The sequence below is a fragment of the Lithobates pipiens genome, unplaced genomic scaffold (assembly GCF_037356315.1).
Source record: "Lithobates pipiens isolate NorthernLeopardFrog02 unplaced genomic scaffold, aLitPip1_a1.2 Scaffold_18, whole genome shotgun sequence".
NCBI classification, from domain to species: Eukaryota; Metazoa; Chordata; class Amphibia; order Anura; family Ranidae; genus Lithobates; species Lithobates pipiens.
Genome location: NW_027507758.1, coordinates 438,195,311 through 438,206,095, shown reverse-complemented (window position 1 = coordinate 438,206,095; position 10,785 = coordinate 438,195,311).

Sequence of the window (10,785 nt, the reverse complement as noted above, 5' to 3'; positions counted from 1 at the left end):
TCCAGCAGAAACGTGCAGTTAACGACTACCTGTATGAACTCTGCGGAAAAACAGGTTCTGGGGAGCTTGTTTTTTTTTTCACCACGCCGGTGGCTGCTCATGCGCGATGCATGCAGACTTCTGTGGCCGTTTGATGAGATCACCAAACTGGTCAGTTGCAGCCATGGCGCCATCAGTGACATGTTACCTTATGCCTTCTTTATGGAGCATGCATTGCGTTGTGTCATTGATCAAGCCGTGGAGGAGCAGGAGCAGGAAGATGAGGAAGTCGCAATGCTGGATTAATTCCCGGGGGGGGGGCTACTCTATCTGAGACAAGTCAACAACAGGAGTCTGAAGAGGAGTCAGAGGAGGATGGTGCCGGGGCGGATGAGGAGGAGCAAGAAGAGCATGCTTTAAACCTTTCTGGGATCCCTGTTGTTGTGCGTGGATGGGGAGAGGAGAACAAGGAGGACGACATTATCCTGGATGAGGAGCAGGAGCCAGGCCACCACACTGCTTCCAGTTTAGTGCAAATGGGGGCCTTCATGCTCCAGTGTTTTAACAGGGACCCCTGTATAAAAAGCATAAAGGTCAAGGACCAGTACTGGATGGCAACGTACTTAGAGCAATAAGATCGTGATTGATTTTCTAGATATCACACTAAGGGGTGACCCCAGCACTGGTCTTATAAATACTGAAACCTTCCGCAAACCTACTGCCGGAAATTCCTTACTTCTGGCCTCTAGCTGTCATCCACCCCATACTATTCGTTCCATTCCGGTGGGTGAGTTTATTAGAGCTAAGCGCATCTGCTCCACTCCAGAAAGTTTTCAGCTAGAATGTTGTAACATCTCACAACGATTAAGGGATATACAGTGGTGTGAAAAAGTGTTTGCCCCCTTCCTCATTTCCTGTTCCTTTGCATGTTTGTCACACTTAAGTGTTTCGGAACATCAAACCAATTTAAACAATAGTCAAGGACAACACAAGTAAACACAAAATGCAATTTGTAAATGCAGGTGTTTATTATTAAAGGTGAAAAAAAATCCAAACCATCATGGCCCTGTGTGAAAAAGTGATTGCCCTCCTTGTTAAAACATACTATAACTGTGGTTGTCCACACCTGAGTTCAATTTCTCTAGCCACACCCAGGCCTGATTATTGCCACACCTGTTCACAATCAAGGCATCACTTAAATAGGAGCTGCTTGACACAGTAAGGTCCACCAGAAGATCCTTAAAAGCTACACATCATGCCGAGACCCAAAGAAATTCAGGAACAATTGAGAAAGAAAGTAATTGAGATCTATCAGTCTGGAAAGGGTTATAAAGCCATTTCCAAAGCTTTGGGAATCCAGCGAACCACAGTGAGAGCCATTATCCACAAATGGCGAAGACATGGAACAGTGGTGAACCTTCCCAGGAGTGGCCGGCCACCCAAAATTACCCCAAGAGCGCAGCGACGACTCATCCAAGAGGTCACAAAAGACCCCACAACAACGTCCAAGGAACTGCAGTGGCACATCAATAGAGCCATTTCCATAGCATCAGAGAAGGACAGGAACAATCTATTGCATAATAGAGAGACATCCCCTTGCTCTCTAAAATATATACAACATAAAAAGAACAAGGACAGGAGTTCCCTTACCTTCGTCACCACTTTTTCTAGAGAGTTTAATCAGATCAAACAAATTGTTAATAAACATCTTCCCATCCTTTATGGAGATAAGGACCTAATAGATGTGCTGTCTAAAGGGTGCAATTTCTCCTGCCATCGAGCTCCAACTTTAGGTAACTCTTTGTCGCCCAGTCTACATCAATCCACCACTATTTCCAAAACGTGGCTCAGTATTAATGGCTCGTATAGTTGTGGTTTGAATACTTGTAGGTATTGTAACAAACGCAATAAGAATCACAAGTCTATCACCTCGTACCATAATAATAAGGTATTTCCTATCAAGGACTTTATAAATTGTAGTACTCAATATGTAGTCTACGTGATAGAATGTGATGTTTGTAAATTACAATATGTAGGATGCACCACTAGGCCCCTTCGCACAAGGATTAGCCAACATTATAATGGAGCAGCATATAGTAATGAGAGAAGGTTATCCAATGTAGCTAAACATTTCAAATTCATACATGATGGCAACATCGATTCCTTCTCTTTCTCTGCAGTTCAAAAAATCTAAATGTCAGTACATGGAGGAGACAGGCACAGAAGGCTACTGGAACAGGAAGTCAAGTGGATTTTCCCGTTGGGGACACGCACCCCCACAGGCATGAACCATAGATGGGATGTGGATTTATTTCTCAAATGAGATCATCCTATCCCACTTTTAGTTTCATTGTCACCTGCCTCAGTATCTGCCTTTTTGTCCCAGGAGGTTCCCTCTGTGCTTGTTGTTCTGTTTTTCTGTTCTCTATTTTTCCTCCTTTTTTTTTTTTTTGTTTGATCCTGTCATAAATGTAATCCCTCTCTTTTTGATCCTGCCATAAATTGAATCACTCTTTTCTGATCCTGTCATGTTAATTTTTTTCTTTTTTGATCCTACCATAATTTGAATCCCTCTTTTTGGATCCTGCCATAAACTTAATTCCTCTTTTTGATCCTGCCATAAATTGAATCCTTCTCTTTTTGATCCTGCCATAAATTGCATCTCTCTTCTCTGATTTTGCCATAAATTGAATTTTTTTTTTTCTTTTTTGATTCTGCCATAAATGTATTCCTCTTTTTGTTTCTGTCATAAATTCAATCCCTCTTTTTGTGATCCTGCCATATATTATATTCCCCTTCTTTGATTTTGCCATGAATTGAATTTTTCTTTTTTGATCCTGCCATAAATTGAATCCCTCTCCTTTTGATCCTGCCATAAACTTAATTTCTCTTTTTGATTTTGTCATAAATGTAATCCCCTTCTTTTTGATCCTGCCATAAACGTAATTCCTCTCTTTCATCCTGCTATAAATTCTACCTCTCTCTTTCTGATCCTGCTACAAATTGCATCCCTTCTCTCTGATCCTCCCAAAAAAAATTATTTTCCTTTCTTTTTTGATCCTGTCATAAATTGAATCCCTCTCTTCCCTGATCTTGCCATAATTGCATCTCTCTTCCCTGATTCTGCCATAATTAAATTTTAATTTTTTTTTAATTTTGATCCTGCCACAAATTGAATCCCGCTCTTTTCGATCCTGCCACAAAATGAATTCCTCTTTTTGGTCCTGCCATAAATTGAATCCTTCTTTTTTTGATCTTGCCATAAACTCAATTTCCCTTTTTGATCCTGCCACAAATTGAATCCCTCTTTTTTGATCCTGCCATTAAAGGGGAAGAGAAGGGGAAAAGGAGAAGGGGAGAGAAGGGATAGGAAAGAGAGGGAAATAAAGGAAAAATAAAAATATTTATTTGAACATAAGTCTGCATTTTCATCCTTCTAAATTTTTTCCTTGAAGCAATAAGGTCTCAATATTTTATGCAGAATTTTTTCTACACACTTCTTCTTGGCTCAACAAACTAACTTTTTATATTGCCCTTTCATTTTCTCTCCCCCTTCTCATATTGGCTAAAAACAGGTGTAGACACTAACCACTTGAATAATTGGTGGTATCAATTAAATATGTTAATTTTCTGAGACACTAACCTGATGGGCCAATGGAGTTAGCTTATGTGTATATGAGTATATTTATATTCTTTGCCATATCTGTTTCAAACCAGCTACGACTAAGGCGTCTGCCAAAACGCGTCAGATTTATTGTTTTACTGTCACTCTGATGTACCAATAAACGACACTTCAAGGATTACAGTGCTGTCGGTTCTTCTTACTACTGTGGCAATGTACTTAGACCCCCGGTACAAACACAAAATGGCGTAAATGTTACCACCATCACAGAGGGCTGTCAGAATGGAGCACTTACAGGCCTTGCTTCGAGAAATGCTGCATTCTGCTTTTGCGTGCGCTGGCAGAGGAGGAATTCCCACTCCCAGAGAAAGAGTTGCGGGTAGCAATCCAACAGCGCCTGCAAGAAGAGGGCGGTTTAAAGATGTGTTGGTGACTTCTGATATGAGGTCATTCTTTCAGCTGACCCTTCGACAGGTCTCATCCGGATTCAGCATCAGGGAAAGCCTAGACCAACAGGTGTCCGACTACATCGGGTTAATGGCCGATGTAGACGACGCTCTGAGAAGTGATGAACTCCTGGACTACTGAGTGGGCAGGCTTGACCTCTGGCCAGAGATTGCCCAATTTGCAATGGAACTGTTGGCTTGCCCCTCGTCCAGTGTCCTGTCCGAAAGGACGTTCAGCGCAGTAGGGGGGATCGTGACCGATAAGTGCACTCGCCTAGCTCACGACAGTGTTGACTACCTCACATTTATAAAAATGAATGAGGCATGGATCTCAACACATGTGACCATGTATATGCATAACTCTATAAACGATTTATTTAATCTAGCACACAAACCTTTTTTCTACCTTTGGCTCACTTCCTTGTACAAAAAAAGCACACCCTACTATATGCCCATACCCACCTGTTTGAAGAGGTTGAGCGGTGTCATATTTTTGGGTCCCGCAGCGAGTTGCTGGTATCAGTGCTGACACACTCTCTATCACGGTGCTGGTGTGGTGTCAGTGCTCTCTATCATGGTGCTGGTGCCAGTGCTATTTCTCTCGGTGCTGGTGTCAGTGCTCTCTATCACGGTGCTGGTGTCAGTGCCCTCTATCACGGTGCTGGTGTCAGTGCTCTCTATCACGGTGCTGGTGTCAGTGCTCTCTATCTCAGTGCTGGTGTCAGTGCTCTATATCACGGTGCTGGTGTTAGTGCTCTCTATCTCGGTGCTGGTGTTAGTGCTCTCTATCTCGGTGCTGGTGCCAGTGCTCTCTATCACGGTGCTGGTGTCAGTGCTCTCTATCACGGTGCTGGTGTTAGTGCTCTCTATCTCGGTGCTGGTGTCAGTGCTCTCTATCATGGTGCTGGTGTCAGTGCTCTCTATCTCAGTGCTGGTGTGGTCTCAGTGCTCTCTATCACGGTGCTGGTGTCAGCTCTCTATCATGGTGCTGGTGTCAGTGCTCTCTATCACGGTGCTGGTGTCAGTGCTCAGTCTCTATCGCGGTGCTGGTTTCAGACAGTGAGGGAGATAGCAGCAGAGAAGCCAATCAGCAGGCAGTGCCAGCACCATGGCTGAGAATCAGCACTGGACTGGCACCACCGGACCACCGCAGTGGAGCCCTGCATAGGTGGGGGTAAGGGCCAGGCAGAGGGAGAGGCTCAAGCACAGGTTGGCACACTGGGACATTGGCACAGGACTGCGCTGCCCTGACTGTGGCACTGATCATCTCCTGCACCCCCTTCATAGCCTGGCCTGACCTTGCCTCTCCTCCATGGCCTTCATGCACTCCTGAATTGTCAAAATGTCACAGATAAAAAAAGAATGCTTGTCATTGTCGATCCCAGATTCACTTAATACTTTTGTTATGTCAGTGTCCATGTTGTGGGACTATGTGTGCACAGCTAGTAAGTATTTTGTGGCTGAAAATATGACCTGGAGGTTTTTAAGGTTCGCCTGCCATTAAAGTCAATAGGGTCCACCGTTTTTGGCCGCGCTCGCGGTTCGCGTTTGCGAAACGTCCCATTGGAAGTTCGTCCATCACTATTCCTCGCATTGCAGAGTATTGGCAGGGAATCGCAGAGTCAATCACTATTCCTCGCATTACAGAGTATTGGCAGGGAATTGCAGAGTATTGGCAGGGAATTGCGGGGTTAATTGTCGGTGAGCAGCACTGTGGGCACAACAGATCTAGCCCACAGCGCTGCTGTCACCGATCTCTCCCCTCCACTGTACCGATCGGGGTCTTACTGATCCTATATCGCACTGTAAAGAGGACCTGTCATGCCATATTCCTATTACAAGGGATTTTTACATTCCTTGTAATAGGCATAAAAGTGATCAAAACATTTATTTTTGGGGAAAAAAGTGTCAAACTAAAATAAATAAAGTAAAATGAACAATAAAAAATAAAAATAAAATGAAGTCCCCCTGTCTCTATGTGCTCGCATGCAGAAGCGAACGAATACTTAAGTCCCGCCCACATATGAAAACGGTGTTCAAACCACACATGTGAGGTATCGCTGCGAACGTTAGAGCGAGAGCAATAATTTTGGCCCTAGACCTCCTCTGTAACTCAAAAGCTGTAACCAGTAAAAAATGTTAAAGCATAGCCTATGGGGATTTTTAAGCAGTGACGTTTGGCGCCATTCCACAAGCGGGTGCAATTTTGAACGGGTGACATGTTAGGTATCTATTTATTCAGTGTAACTTTATATTTCACATTATGCAAAAAAACATTGGGCTAACTTTACTGTTTTGTTTTTTTTTAAAGCCAAAAAAGCACGTTTGAAAAATTGCTGCATAAATACCGTGCAAGATAAAAAGTTGCAACGACCACCATTATATTCTCTAGGGTCTTTGCTAAAAATATATATAATTTTTTGGGGTTCTATGTAATTTTCTAGCAAATAAATGATGATTTTTACATGTAGGAGAGAAATGTCAGAATTGGCCTGGGTGCTCCAGAACGCCTGATGGTGCTCCCTGCATGTTGGGCCTCTGTATGTGGGCACGCTGTGTAAAAATCTCACACATGTGGTATCACCATACTCGGGAGAAATAGCAGAATGTGTTTTGGGGTGTAATTTGTGGTATGCATTAGCTGTGTGTGAGAAATAACCTGATAAAATGTCAATTTTGTGGAAAAAAAAAGAAAAAAATAATCTTCATATTGCAAAGAATTGTGGGAAAAAATGACAACTTCAAAAAACTCACAATGCCTCTTACTAAATACCTTGGAATGTCTTCTTTCCAAAAAGGGGTAATTTGGGGGGTATTTGTACTTTTCTGGCATGTTAGGCTGGCCATACATTATACAATTTTCTTTTATAGATTTCCTTTAGATTTACCAAAACCATATAATATGAGGTCAAATCTGAACACTTTCAGTTTGTGTGCAAGGCCCTTGTACTACACAGTTGAAGGTAAATCTAATGTAAATTGAATAAGAAAATTGTATGGTGTATGGCCAGCTTTAGCGTCTCAAGAAATGAGATAGGCCGTCAGTACTTCAGGTGTGATCAATTTTCAGATATTGGCACCATAGCTTGTGGACTCTATAACTTTCACAAATACCAAATAATATACACAAATGTGTACTTATTTTTACCAAAGATATGTAGTGGTATAGATCGTGGCCAAAATTGATGAAGAAAAATTACTAATCTGCTAGATTTTATAACAGAAACAAAGAAAAATTCATGTTTTTACAGAATTTTCAGTCTTTTTTCTTTTATAGCACAAAAAATAAAAAACCCAGCAGTGATTAAATACCACCCAAAGAAAGCTCTATTTTTGTGAAAAAAGGACAAAAATTTAATATAGGTACAGTGTTGCATGACTGAGTAATTGTCATTCAAAATGTGAGCGCACCGAAAGCTTAAAATTGGTCTGGTTATTAAGGGTGTTTAAGTGCCCAGTGGTCAAGTAGTTAAGGGGTTTTAAGTGGCCAGTGGTCAAGTGGTTAAAAGAGGTGGCTGCATTCGTTTTCTTTAAAAATAATCCTTTATTTTCACCTGGTGATCCGGCCAGTAACACTTCCTGTATCCCACCCACACTACTACCTGCCTGGAGTTTGCATGTTCATGTAGGTTTCCTCTGGGTACTCCGGTTTCCTCCCACACTCCAAAGACATACTGGAAGGTTAATTGGCTCCTGTCTAAACTGGGCCTAGTATGCGTATGTATGAATGTGAGATAGGCACCTTAGAGTGTAAGTTACTTGAGGGCAGGGATTGATGTGAATGTACAATGTATTACAATTAGGGGGAAAACACTGCGCTATAGTTAGATATATGTAAAGTAAAGGCCTCAACAGCCAAAACAGCAGCCAACACCAAAAACAAACAAAGTCCAGCAAATAAAATAATAAAAATAGTGTAGCGCTTCAATGGTAATAGATGTAGTCAACATAAATTATAAGGATAATCATATAACAAAGATCATATAAATGATATAGATGCCTAGAGAAAAAAAGTCCAAAATTGGGCACACATTCCACAATGTAGCTGGCACGGGGGTAACCGAACCGTCACAGAAGAGGGAGGAATCACACTAGGCGAATGTATTCATGTGAATCTGCTTGACTGTAAACATCGGGGAAAGTAGATAAATACTTCTTACCAACTCTGTTGGACTCACACAGTCGTATGACAGTTGAGTCTGAAAAGGCTTGAGGTCACAATCTGGGACCAAGGAGTATAAGGAGGGAGGTCTGTTGAGCTGATGAAGGAACTCCAAACGGCTGTATGCCCGATAATATATTTCTCAGATGGAACGTCAAGGTTGTTTGTAGTCCAGCTCAGACGCGGCCCGTTGCACTGATACTCTAATCTCCCCCGAATGGGGAGGAGGATATTTGGGGGTTTAGACCAAAGAAACGGAAAAAAAGGAAAAGAAAAAAGGGCTCCACATGGTGCGGGTCAAACGGTATAAAAATGATAATTTATTAAAGTCAAAAGGTTATTAATGACTTTGTGATCACAAAATAGAGTAAAATGAAATTAAAAGCAATGTAGGGTGCCAACAGCTAGCCCAACGCGTTTCGACACATATGTCTTCGACAGGGGCATGTACAATGTATACCCACAGTTATTTCCTTTTGTCCCATTTGACCCTTCCTTCTAGATTATAAACTCTAACGAGCAGAGCTCCCTGATCCCTCCTGTATTGATTTGTATTGTAAGTGTACTGTCTGCCCCCATGTAGGAAAGTGCTGCACAAACTGTTGGCGCTAAATAAATCCTATATAATAATAATAATATGTAAAGTGCTAAGTAAAGTGACAGTGTTATAAATAAATAAATATTGGATTACCTACACTCTGGAATGAGGAACAGTGGAGACTCCTTTGGACAGCAGCATTGTCAATCTAAGGAGGGGGATTGTTGGATGCACTAGCAGATTTACATAGAACGACCTACTTATAAATTAAAGAGTTAGATCACCTTTTCAGAAAAAAGGGCGAAGTAACTCCCTACACCCTTCCCACCCCACCCCATTGGTGCATAAACAAGGTCTATAAAGACATAGATGAGCGAGTTTAGGGGGAAAGGAACTTGACTGGCCTGCCCTCAACACCTTTGGGATGAATTAGAGCAGAGAATGTGAGCCAGGCCTTCTCGTCCACAACTGCGGCCAGGTAGTATGTAGTCCTGGAGACAAACTGTCTGGGCTGATTAGAGTCCTTAACTTCTATACCTGAGAAATTTTGTAAATCAGTGTGCCCGGGAAGGAGAGCTGGACAGTGGAAAGAGCAGGGGGCTGTCTGCCCTTACTCCTGTAAGTCTGCAGGCAGCCAGAGATCGGAACCTGGTGCTTAGAATGCTGCTAGCTTAAAGCGGAGTTCCGCCCGCCCCTTCAAAAATTAAAAGTCAGCAGCCACACATACTGTAGCTGATGGCTTTTAACATTAGGACACTTGTCTGTCCTGGAGTCCAGCTATGTCAGCACCGCAGCTGATGTTTACATCGGCTGGTCAGGTGCTGCTGCCGTCATTGTGGGTAAAGAAACCCAGCAGTGTAGTTGTTCGGCTTCACGACCGGGTTCCTACTGCGCATGCACGAAGCGAGCTGCACTCTCTCACTGGCCTGGCTGACGGATGGGGGAGGAGGAGGTGGACTGAGCTGCTGACGTAATTCGCTGCGGCCCGGTCTCCCGGAAGTGGGGAAAGGGTACCTGTAAAAAACAGATAACCAGCCCCCCCCCCCGCCAAATGTGGCACCGGAGCGAGGGAAGAATCAGATAAGCGGAAGTTCCACTTTTGGGTGGAACTCCGCTTTAATCATCCAGTTTGAATGTGGCCATAGCACAGAGTGCTTTTAAATTCAGATGTGACATTTATTTGCATCGGAATGCATTGGCCTATCCACCTCATTTGCTCATTTGAATGAGGCTTTACTGCGCAGTACTGTACTTACTAAGAATGTAGTAAGTATCCCGTGTCTACTCATACATGAAATAATGTTTTGTGGCACTGAAGCAGATTTAAACCCTGTACTATCCCACCTTTAAAATGTCCCCACCATTTCCAGATCTAGCTTTTGTATTTTGTAATCACGACCACTGTTTTTTTTTTTTGTGTTTTTTTTTTTTTTTGGATTCATTGTTCTTCTGTACTCGCCTGAAGGCTGCGTCATCTTTGAAAAAACATCTCCTTAACTTCCCTAAACTGTCCTTCCATCGTTCACCCACATTTGATCTGCATGCATGTGTAGACTCAAGTTAGCCAAGCCTTGTTTTGAATACAGAGCTGTCATGGCACTGCGACATATCAGTAGTGTTGTACGTCATCCTCAAGACAATTTTTAAGAACACTGACCAATCCTTGTCACATCTAGGGTTGCCACCTCATCCCTTTAAACCCAAACAAATAGTAATGACACATGTTCTGAGGCTAATTTAATGCTGATAAGGCACTAAGTGAGTTTAATTACTACCTTAATTAGTCAGAGAACCAGTGTAATTAATATGTGTTCAGTTTTAAAGGGATGAGGTGGCAACCTAGTCGCATTGATAGTCACATGGAGATCCCTATGTTTGGGGACTGAGCTCTATGGAATCAGGGCAAGGCACACAACAGATCATGGCACAGACTGCATGCCCTGAATGTAGGATAAACTGTGCATGCACCAGGGACATCTGTCAGAAACCATGAATCAGACTGAGACAGAAGTACAATTAAATCACACTTGTTTATTAA